The following is an 11,117-nucleotide window of genomic DNA, read 5'->3' as shown; positions in this document are numbered from 1 at the left end:
TCTTCTGCTATTTGTACAGCATTTTAAAACTTTTTATTCAAACAGACCTATTTTATGAAGCAGGCTTAAAGCTTTCTTAATCAGGTTTAAAACTTTCCTAATATCAGGTTTTCTAACCTTATTTTTCTTTAATTTTTTCAAACTTTTAAATGCTTAGGCTCAGTGTCACTTAGTCAGGAGCCTGGTCTGGCTAACCACTGTTGCCAGAAAATATTTCATCCACAAAGGAGTCATTTCTTAGATCCTAAACTGGATTTAAACAGTTTTCTTTTCTGTCGTGGAGACCTGCACTGTGATATTGAGTTCAGCCTGAAAGATCTGGAAATTAATTTTAAATTTTTTTCACACTGCCTGGATTTAAAATCTTCAATCAGCCTGGCCTTAGGCTCCAGGACAGCTAAACAGCCTAATAAATATGACTTTTGCTGGTGTTAGTGGGTGGCAGAGGGCTCTGCAGCCTGCTCACTCCTCAGCACTGTGATGCCACCCACAACTGAGGCCTGACAAACATTCAGTGCCACACATCCAAAGGTAAAACTTGGATTTGGATGCAAACTTAAATTTGTAAGTGTTGATATTTATCACAGAACTCTTCTATTCACTTAAAGGACATTTATTCACTGCTTCTTCAGGGTGTACAGGAGGTCCAGCTCCCTTTATTCAAGGGGAAAACTCCCTTAAAATGAAAAAGCCCTGCCACTTGGAGAAGGTACAGATCTGGTTCAGCAGTTGCTGAAATTAAGCAAATACTTGACTTTAAAGCTCTGCTCAGTTTTGTCAGTGTAATTACAGAGCCCATGGCTAGGCCAGGTGCACACAGGAACATAGATGTGAACATTTGCATAAGGGAATTTGGCTGTGGCACAAAGTCCAGACAGATTTTTAAGTGCTAACAAGAAGCCTGAACTCAAAATCTCTGGATTTTATTGCAAGGCTGCCTTAGTGCTCCTGAGCTACATTTCTGATGGGACACTTCCATAAAATGCTGTTTTGTCTCTAGTTCATCCCTTGCTGTTCCCATAGATTTCTGTATAGTCTTACATTTCTTAGCTGCCTTGAATTTGTTCCTTTTATTTTTTTAACAAGAAATTGCCACAGGTATGCAGAACAAAACCCAAAACCTCAGCATATTAATAGAACCATCAATGTTTTACACATAAACATATGTGTGCATGTACACACACACACCAGCTTGTGTGCATCCCAGAAAAATGGGGGAACTGTTATGGGCAGCAGCAGAAACCTTAACTGAGCTCTATAGCAATAATAAACATTAATATTGCTGCTTAATTAACCAAAGAATTAACAGTGCTGTGCAGACTACACCTATAGAACACTGATATTGCTGAACAGGACTTGTAAAGTGCTGGGAGGATGCTGAGGAAAGGGAACAAACCTGATTTTATTCTGCTTTAGCTGCAAGACCACCGTCTACAGCAACTAATAAAAGAATTCCTGTCCAGCTCTATTTTTAAAAGCTAATATCAATGCTGTTATTTCTACTGACACTAATGGTGAGAAACCCTCGTGCAAATGAAAAAAGCATTTTCAAACAATTTCTTTTCCCCAACTCTTGTTTCCATAATGCAAGAGAAACAGCTGAAAGGGGAGAAGATGAAGTAGATGCATCTTTCTACATCAGATTTCAGAGCTGAACTTGTAGGGCTGTGCCACACAAACCATTTCCAGCAGCACTCCATCAAGGTGATAAATGCTGCCATTCCACCACGCAGCTTTGGCACTCACAAAAATCAGCTCTGAGCTCCCCTCACGGGGAAGGCGAGGTTGGTGTGAGAGCAGAGGGAAATCAAAGCTACAGAACAGCTCATTCCTGTTCCAGAATTAGCATTTCTTCCTGGCATTGGCAGCACTGCTGAGACTCGTAAATTATTCAACATCTACAATCCACATGCCAAAATTCAGTGGAAACCTTGGTGCTTTTGTAAGTAAATTTTTATCTTACCTGATCCTGTTTGATGTGTGATTGACTGAGGTGTTTCACAAAGGCATCTCTGCAGCTTGACTGGGAACGCTGCACTTGTGCTTCCTCAAGGAAGAATTAGCTACTTGCATTTGAAATTCCTGTCACAAATTCCTCAGTATTCAGGTTTACCATCTCTCCTATAGCCTCATTCTATCTCTGGAATCTTGGGCTTTGATGAAGACAGGACAAGCTACAAGGAGCTACAAGCAGATCTGAAAGGACCGTCCATTTATTAACTTTAATAAAAGTTATCTTGATCCACAAGGCTCAGACATTTAATTAAAGTAAATGGAAAAGATGCAGTAAAAAAATCAGAATAAAGTTTAATATTAGATCAGCCTAAGGAAATTCAAGAGAAAACAGAGGGGACTGATAAAATACCTGATGGATGGGGAAGGATGTGATAGCTCAAGGAGAGGGGTGTCATGCAGAATTGTCCCAGCTGCAGTGAAGGCAGAGCACACAGCTGTGGGTAACTCATTTCCATGCACAGAGCTGCCTGGAATGCCACAGTGCTCCAGAAGAAAAGCCTGAGATAAATTATGGAAGGGCTGGAGATGCTGCCCACACTTTCCCTGCTCTGACTCTGGGTTTGCACTCATCCATCCTCCCCCCAGTTTAAACCAGCAGCTCGGGAGGGAGTGCCAGTGCTGGGGTAGCAGTGATGCCTCAGGGTTGGAGCTTTTCTATTTTTAATTTATTTGTGACCCTGCAGCTCTTCAGTGGGTAACTCTGAACCCCACACTCAGTGTGAGCTGCTGCTCCCCCAGTTTGGGCAGACACAACAATTCCTCTCCAGGCTGGGAACCAAGGACACCTCACTGCCTCAGGGCCTGAGATGGGAACTAAAGGGACTTGGGGGAGCCAACCTGGGGTCAATGACTTCATTAGCTGAGGCTGTAATTGGAACATGAACCCCCCATATGCAAATGGACCAAACTTATCAAAGTGTGAACAGCCATGACCCATTGTCCATTTTGGGTGTAGCCCTGGGGGGCTTTGCCTGCCCCAAACGTACCTGGAGACCCTTCAATAAATATTGCTGCTTTTCATTCCCTTAGTTCTGTCTGGCCTCTTTTTCAGGCAGCCCCAAAAGGCATCAGCAACTCCAAGTTCCTGCAGACTGCAGCTCTCAGCCAGGAGCTGGAAGAAGCAGCTGGGGAGGGAGTTTCAGGATTTTTGGCCCCTTCAGCACAAACTGGACACAGGTGGCTCCACAGCACCGAGAATTGTTGCTCTCCCCCTCCAAGGCTGGCTGTTATTCCACTGAGACATTCTCATTGTTGTGATTGGCTTGTCAAGCCTTCACATCCCTAATTTCTCAGCTTTGATGACTAGATCTTTGCTATAATACTAAGAACAGTGCAGGAAGTGAGTGAAGGACTGACAGTCTTTCATTTTTTGAGACACAAAATAAGTCTTTCCTGTCTACAAGTCAATCCTGTTTTATTCTTAGCTTCTCTGGAGCACACTTCCTCAGACAAGAACTAAACTCTTTTGTCAAAGACATAAATACTGCAGCAACACTGTTCAAACCCTTCCTTCTTGGGCTGTGGTAGCAGATTGCAATTTGCCTGGTAGCATTAAAGTTCTGAAAGTTTTTGTTTAAAAAGTTGCCATTGAGTAAAAAAAAAAAAAAATTAAAAATCTATAATTTAAATTACATAGAATTCCTGATATTCTCCTGAGGCAATTAATAACCCAAACATAAGCAAAAGCTGCCATGTAACATTTTTAGTCAACATCAAGTGAGATTAAGAAGATATTTCTTAAAACAGTGAAATAGAAAATTACATTTTACATTGGAGTTTGATTGATGATAAAGAAGAAATATTTTATATTCCTTGCACAAAACAGGTTGAAACACAAATATTAATACTATCTAAGGCTTCAGTGTGGCTAAATAATTCATAAAAGTTAATTGAATTTTGTTGGTTGGAAAGGGGCTAAGATTGATTCGGCAGTGAGACAGATGAGATAATCCCCCTCAGGCTCTGGTGTGAGGATTGCCCTTTGCTGGGACCTCCTCCAGTCTGTCCCCTAATTACACAGATCATCAGCACGCAGCTCCTGGGGACTCCCACAGCTCTGAGCCCAGAATTCCCTGAGGGAATCACAGGGGAGAGCCAAGTCAGCCCCAGTGGCAATGGCTCATTTGTACAGGACTACTGATAGATACTTCTTCTCAGGTCAATATTGCCTGACCCCTCCAACCACCAAGAGCTGTTTAAAACTTCCCTTATGTTCTGCATACTCCATTATTTTGCATTGTCCACCTGCATGTTGATCTGCAGTTCCCTTTACCTTGCAATACAGCATTGCAGAAATGCAAAGACAAATGCATGCAAATTGAAAGGAATCTGATGAACAGATCAAATAATGCTCAGGGAGCTGAGAGAAATCAACTCTCCCCCCAGTCTAAAAACCTAAGAAAGAAAATTTGTGTCACTGACATGGAGGATTCACCCCAGTGCTGGTGTCAGTACTTCCCACCACTCAGACTATGACAGAGAGGTATAAAAGCAACTTCACAGAACTTTCATGCACAATTTCAATGCTATTGATTAAATAAAAGCTCTGATTTTACAGGAAGAAACTGCAGCAGAGAGAGTTGTTGAGGAAGAACAGAAAATTACAGCTTGGAAACCATGATTATTTCAACTATCTCATCTCCAGATTAAGGAAATTTATTTTGGTCCTCTCCTACCTAAATCCCCAGTCCAAATCCTAAACCAGTCACTCATCCACTTGGTGAAATACTGCAGCCTGGTGAACACTCTAAACCCAGCATATTAAAAAGGTCAAAATAATTTTAAATGTGGGGCTTTGCACAATGAAAGAAGAGTCTTTCCAAGCAGTGCCTGGGCTCCCAGAGCAAGGCAGAGGAATTCCAGCTGGGATGCTTTGCACTCAGCAGGATCCTGCTCCAGGGGAGTGCTGGTACCACTGCTTGTAACAAAATTTAGTGAGCAGGTATAAATAGTATATTTCATATGTATAATTTTATATAATATTATATAGGCATAATATTATATAGGCATAATATTATATAGGCATAATATTATATAGGCATAATATTATATAGGCATAATATTATATAGGCATAATATTATATACTACACTATAACATAATATAATATATAACGTAGAATAGGAAAACCTGCTCCCTGGCATGAATGCATTATAGCACAGGGTTTGGTTTAATTTCTATTTCTTTGGACTGCAAATGACTGCACAAAAGATGGTTACTTGCACATCCTGCTTTAGGTATGGTAACAGAAGCAAAGGCTCAGGGTGCCCAACTGTCCTGCATTTTTTGTGACATCTGAACCACCTAAATGTGCAAAATTAGGGCTCTTTGTGGACCCTATAAGTAGGTAAGAATCCTTTATCCCGAAGAAGAACCCTTTAACCTGAGCACAGCTGAAGAGATAACCACAGACCAGCCTGGAAAACTGCAGCCAAAGCCAACCCAAGCCTGAATAAGGCTCACACCAGGCATTCGAGGGGAAGTGCAGGTTTCTTCTTAGTCCCTAAAGAGAATGGACAGCTCAGAGAAAGGGGGAAGAGGATGATTTCCAGGCTTACAACCTGTTGGATCAGTTACAAAGGGTTGCAGTGCTGGAGCTGAAGAAGTTGTATTCAACAGAGCTCACAAAAGGGAAGTCACTCAGTGTCCTCCTAGTCAATATATCATATCACCTATATCATAGAATACACATTATAAATATCAACTCATACCAGTAAAGATTACAGAAGCAACACAAAAGGGAGACCCCGGGAGAATCATCAATCCTCCTCCTGTGCAAAAGGTCAGGAGGGGAGGAGGAGGAGAACTGGAGGGGTGTGCTGGGATCCCCCAGTTCCTGTGTATCACTACAGAACACAAAAGAACACAGGCACACTGCTGCTCCCAGGTGAAGAACAAAAGGGCAGTTTATTTCCTGACTCCAACATTGAGAGATTTCCAAAAGTGACAGTGGATTGGAGGGTGGCAGTGCCACCTCTCCAATGCCACTGGGCAAACCAACAGCCCATCAAGCCTCTCCTCCTCCACAAAGGAATGCAAACCAATGAGTTATCTACAGACAGTGTGGGAGAAAGTTCTCCACAAGAATGTCAACATCAGAAGGCTTAAAAAATCCTGGAAAATCAGGGTGACACCTGGGGGCACTCAGGGTGGAACAGGGCTCCCGCACCAGCCCTCAGGCAGAACCCCAGGCCATCCACCTGCCCAGGAGTGGGCTATTTTGATATTTTGGGTTATCTGACCTGCCCTTCTCCAGCAGACAGGCACACTAACACAGGTGTGCAGCCTTCAGCTTGGCACAGGTCACTTATTGCTCATTTTGAGTCTCCTCTTGCAGCTCTGAGCCAGGGCAGCTGTAGGAGCACCACTCACAGATATTCCCAGCAAAGCAGTCAGGGCTGCTTTATCCAAAATTTCTGCAATATGAACACGTTGAACCTAACAGGTTTATTTTGTCATCAGTTTAAAAGGCTCTTGAAAGGACAGGAGAACAAATTTACTGGTACAAGGATGGAAGTTCATAGAGTGACAGGGACTCTGTTAATTGACATGGGAGGCTTCTCTATTTCAAAAACTATGGCCAGAATCAAGCAATTAATAGATAGCTATTATATATTATTACAGCATTAATAACAATTATATAATAAAATGAACACATCGTATATATTATATATGACAATATATATAATTAATTATACAGATATCATTAATATATATGTGATTACAGGTCCTTCCCATGGAAGAGTTAAATCTTATTAGATCTGTGTCTCATCCTCTGCTTTTAAATCACAGTAGAGCAACTACACAAAGCAAAGGCTTCAGGCTGTTTCCAAGGTGATAAATCAAGAGGCACTATTACATGTGGCAATAAGTTCACATTGCAGTTATTCAAGCATTAAAATCTTCTTTACTGGAGGATCTGCAAACCCCTTCCCTCTCACACTCCCCCCTCCTCACCTTTGTATTTTTTTTTTCCAAATGAAGGATTATGCAAGGTAAGAAAACACAGGTAGCTATTTGTACTGGCAACAGACAAACCCCTTTTTTCCTGTTTTTACTCAAAAGTACTTTTTATACTGCTTTATTTATTTATTTTTTCTTTTCTGGCTGCTTACGTGCTGAGCAATTGCTTTTATGAGCACCAAGTGCTGTTTTTAGTGGAAGTCTGGAGGGGTCTGCACAAGGACATTAGGCAGGGTTGTGACCCAAGAGACTGGAGCTTTGATCCAGTAATGAGATCATCAGAAATACTCCCAGCAGTGCTGCAGATGTGCTGCACAATAAAACAGAACTAACTACAGCACCAAGAAATGCAGACCTAGAGCAACCACACACCCAAAGCAACTGGGGAACAGAAGGGTGAGGAAATAAAGGCTGCAGAATGACTTTCACTCCAAGGACTAAATGATTATTGCAATCTCAGCTCCAAAAACACAAACTGCATAAGTCATTTGCATTACAAATATTATCTTGATATCTAAGCAGTACAAAGCACAGATTAGAAGGAAAAATGGAGCTTTCAAAATCCAGGAAGATTAGATGGGATCTAATCACCTATGAAATACTTCACTGAGCTATACCATGAGGGAAATGCAGGTATAGTTTTTACCAGAGAACATATTAGTTTCACTCTTAGTTAAGAAAGTCATCAGGCAGCAGGTGAATTGTGCCACACTTGTTGTTTGCACAGCAGGAGGATTTTCAGGCTCTAAATTGTCTGAGGGATGGAGGAAGGGCTGTCCATGGAGTGCCTGTTTCCCCTGGGACAGAGGGACTGCATTTGTCTGTGCCACAATTCCCCAGTGACAGCTCCTGTGCCCAGCAACAGCTGGGGATCAGTTATTGGAGCCCTGGTTATCCCAAGCTACTCTTCCAGAGAGGCTCCTCATCTCTGTCACCTCATCAATTATCACCTAATAAGCAGTGGTACTCCTCTCTAAATGGACAAATTCTGACGTGAGCATAATGAGTCTAATATCTCCATGAAGGGCAGGAGTCAATAACTGCCAGGAGGCACGTGCTGTGTGCAGCCAGTCCTTCCAAACTCCCAGGGGAGACAGAGTACTAAAGGGCTCAGAGGTGTTTAAAAGGTCTTTAAATTAAAACATACAAGTGACACAGAGTGATTTAGGCTGCTTTGAAGCCAGGATCTGAATATTGTTTTCTGCCAACTGCTAGTCAGCAGTTCTGCTTCTGATTTTATCTGAAAACTCTAAAGGAAGAAGATTTCAATGCTCAGTTACTCAGAGCTGCTCCCCTGCACTGAGTGCCAGACAAGCCTTGTCAGACAGAGCTGAGCTTTACTGGTGCACAGCATCATCTGCTTTATCCTTAGCCCACATTTCTAAAGCCACTTTAATTAGTGTACTTCAAGGAAGATTCATCTGTTCTAAAATTGATACCTGAGCTGCTTGCCTCACAGGCTGTCCATAATTATTGAGGCTTTTTTAGAGAGCTGTAACTTCTGTTTCCTACTGTCTGAATTCAGAAGAATGAATGGCTGTGTTAGAAATGCTAATATTTATGAACACAGAAGTTTGATGCACATAATAAAAAGTAGCATTGCATGAAATACCAGCAGCTCATGCAGATTGCTTCTTCTTAGGGGTGAAAAAAATAAGGAAGTCCCATGCAGACATACATTTATCAACACCCAGGAAAGTTCAGTGTGGTGTGTCTCTGCTGCTCTGTGCAGTAAAAGATCACTCACCAAGCACAGGAAAGTGTCACTGACATGTTTATGAAAAATCCTCTCCTTAGGATTTTTCCTCCTGAGAAGCTGAGAGGCCTCAGGAACAAACTGTGAACAATTCTTATCTGCTGCTGTGGGATGCAGCAGGTGGATCTGGGATTGGTCTCACCTGGTTGTTTCTCATTAATGGCCAATCCCAGCCCAGCTGTCCAGACACAAACCTTTGTTATTCATTCCTTTTCTATTCTTAGCCAGCCTTCTGCTGAAATCCTTTCTTCTCTTCTTTTAGTATCATTTTAATATATTATATATCATAAAATAATAAACCAAGCCTTCTGAACATGGAGTCAACTTTCTCATCTCTTCCCTCACCCTGGGACCCCTGTGAGCAATGCCACAGGAAAGGGCAAGGATGAAAGGTGGCCTGGCCACAAAGCTGTGCCTAAAGCAGCCTGGACACATTCCAGTGTCCAGCCCTGAAACAGCTCCAGCCCTGCAATCCAGACCACCTCACAGAGAAATGGATTCCATTAGCAAATAATGCCTCTGGTCCTCATTTTCCAGCTGCTGCCTGGAGAGCACAGCCAGGAGCTGCTGCAGGAGAGCCTGTGCAGGGACAGGAGCTCACAGCAGCTCCCAGGCTCTGCAACACCCAGCAGTCAGCCAGCCGGGGGAACTCAGGGCTGAGCAAAGCTCCCAAGCCATCCCTTCCCAAAAACTGACATCAGCAACACCAGGTGAGGGGTCTGAAACCAGACCTGGATGGCTGATCACCTGCTAGCACCTACAGTCATTCCAGATCTCTGCACACAGCAGGAAATGAACGTGGAGACCTTTGTTAGCCATGACTACAGCCAGCACCTCCAGGGGGGCAAGGAGAAAACAGGGGTGTACAGCTGCCAGCCTGCCTTACTCAGTGGATGTGTGATCAGACCACTCTGGCCTGGCATGTCCAGGACCTAGATTGAATTCTTCCTGTAAAAACATTCCAGTTTGACCCTTCTACCCACCAGGAAACTCTCAAATCCCACCTTCAGCCTACACTTTGGTGTTTCCAGTCCAGGAAGTGCAGGAGGAGCTGAAAGACACCAGGAATCTTTTCTCCAGCATGACTATTTTAGCCATGGAACCATCACATCATTTATCCCTCCTGTCTTTTTAAGCACTTTGCACAAAAGCTGAACAGCTCAGCTGAAGGCACTGAAATGTTTGCTTCACCACACGTGTGTACAGGAAAACCTCCTTGTCCAAAACTTCCTTCTCATTCAACAGAACTGTCTGGGTTCCACAAACACAAGTGGAGAGACAGACACCCAAGTGTTCAGCACCACCTGTAACTGGAGCTTGATTTCAGCTTTAATGTTCAAGTCATGTTGGTGTCTGCCTTCAGCAGCCACAGCCTAGAGCTTTTATCAAGATAACCAACCTGTGAGCTTTGCACTGTGGCATCTGAGAAAAACATTGTGTCTCATACTTCCTGGAAGAAAAATGATTTCCATTAAGCCAGGTGTACAATAGTTATGAAAGCACAGTCTAATACTGTTAAGGAAATACTTTGACATCCTGCTGATAAGATCATTCTACCCTTGCAGAATGTCAACAGCTAATCATATTCTGTATCTGCACAGATATTATACTGAGAAATTGACTTTGCCATCTGGCTCTCCAGAATTTTTATCAGGTCTTTTTAATTAGGTTCAAATCATTGATTTCCATTGTTCCCCTGCTCCTGTGTTTTTCAGGCTGAGTCCATGTGCAGTGCACTGCAGCCTTCTCAGGGGGAACCTGAGCTGAAGGGGATTTTCCCACAGGTTTTCACACTTTACATCTGCTAGCAAAAGTCCTGCCACGCTTGCTTGGTGGTGCATATAATTCAATTTTTGTTTTATTAAGATATGAGGATGACCAATCTATTAACAACAAAAAAAAAAATTAAAAAGTTAAATCAAACAACCTTAAAAACTCCGTGTGAGAGATGGGCCCAAGGCTCATAAATTAAAGACATCTGCAAGGAGTCTGGGAGGTTGGGTTGCTGTAATTGTGATGAACATCATGAAATCAGAGCTGTAAAGGCTTTCATAGGCCAGGACACATTTCTGTGTTAGACTGGGCTTTCTGGTCTGTGCAGAAATTATTCTCAGATATTCTTAATATCTGCATGTCAGGTGTACAGCAATAATTTATAATATAAACCTATTCTCACCTTGCAATGCCACACGAATGCAAGGTGAGAATAAGTTTATATTATAAATTATTGCTGTACACCTGACATGCAGATACTGTAAATTTCAGTTCTCAGAGCAGAAGCCCCTGCAAGACCATTGATTTTAAACCCTACACAAAACAGTAATTAAACTCTAAAGTAACTTTGGTCATGTTCATCTGTGAGGAAGGCACTCTTCTGGGTAAGA

The sequence above is a fragment of the Haemorhous mexicanus genome, chromosome 14 (genome assembly GCF_027477595.1).
Source record: "Haemorhous mexicanus isolate bHaeMex1 chromosome 14, bHaeMex1.pri, whole genome shotgun sequence".
NCBI classification, from domain to species: domain Eukaryota; kingdom Metazoa; phylum Chordata; class Aves; order Passeriformes; family Fringillidae; genus Haemorhous; species Haemorhous mexicanus.
Note: the sequence above shows the minus strand (reverse complement) of the source record.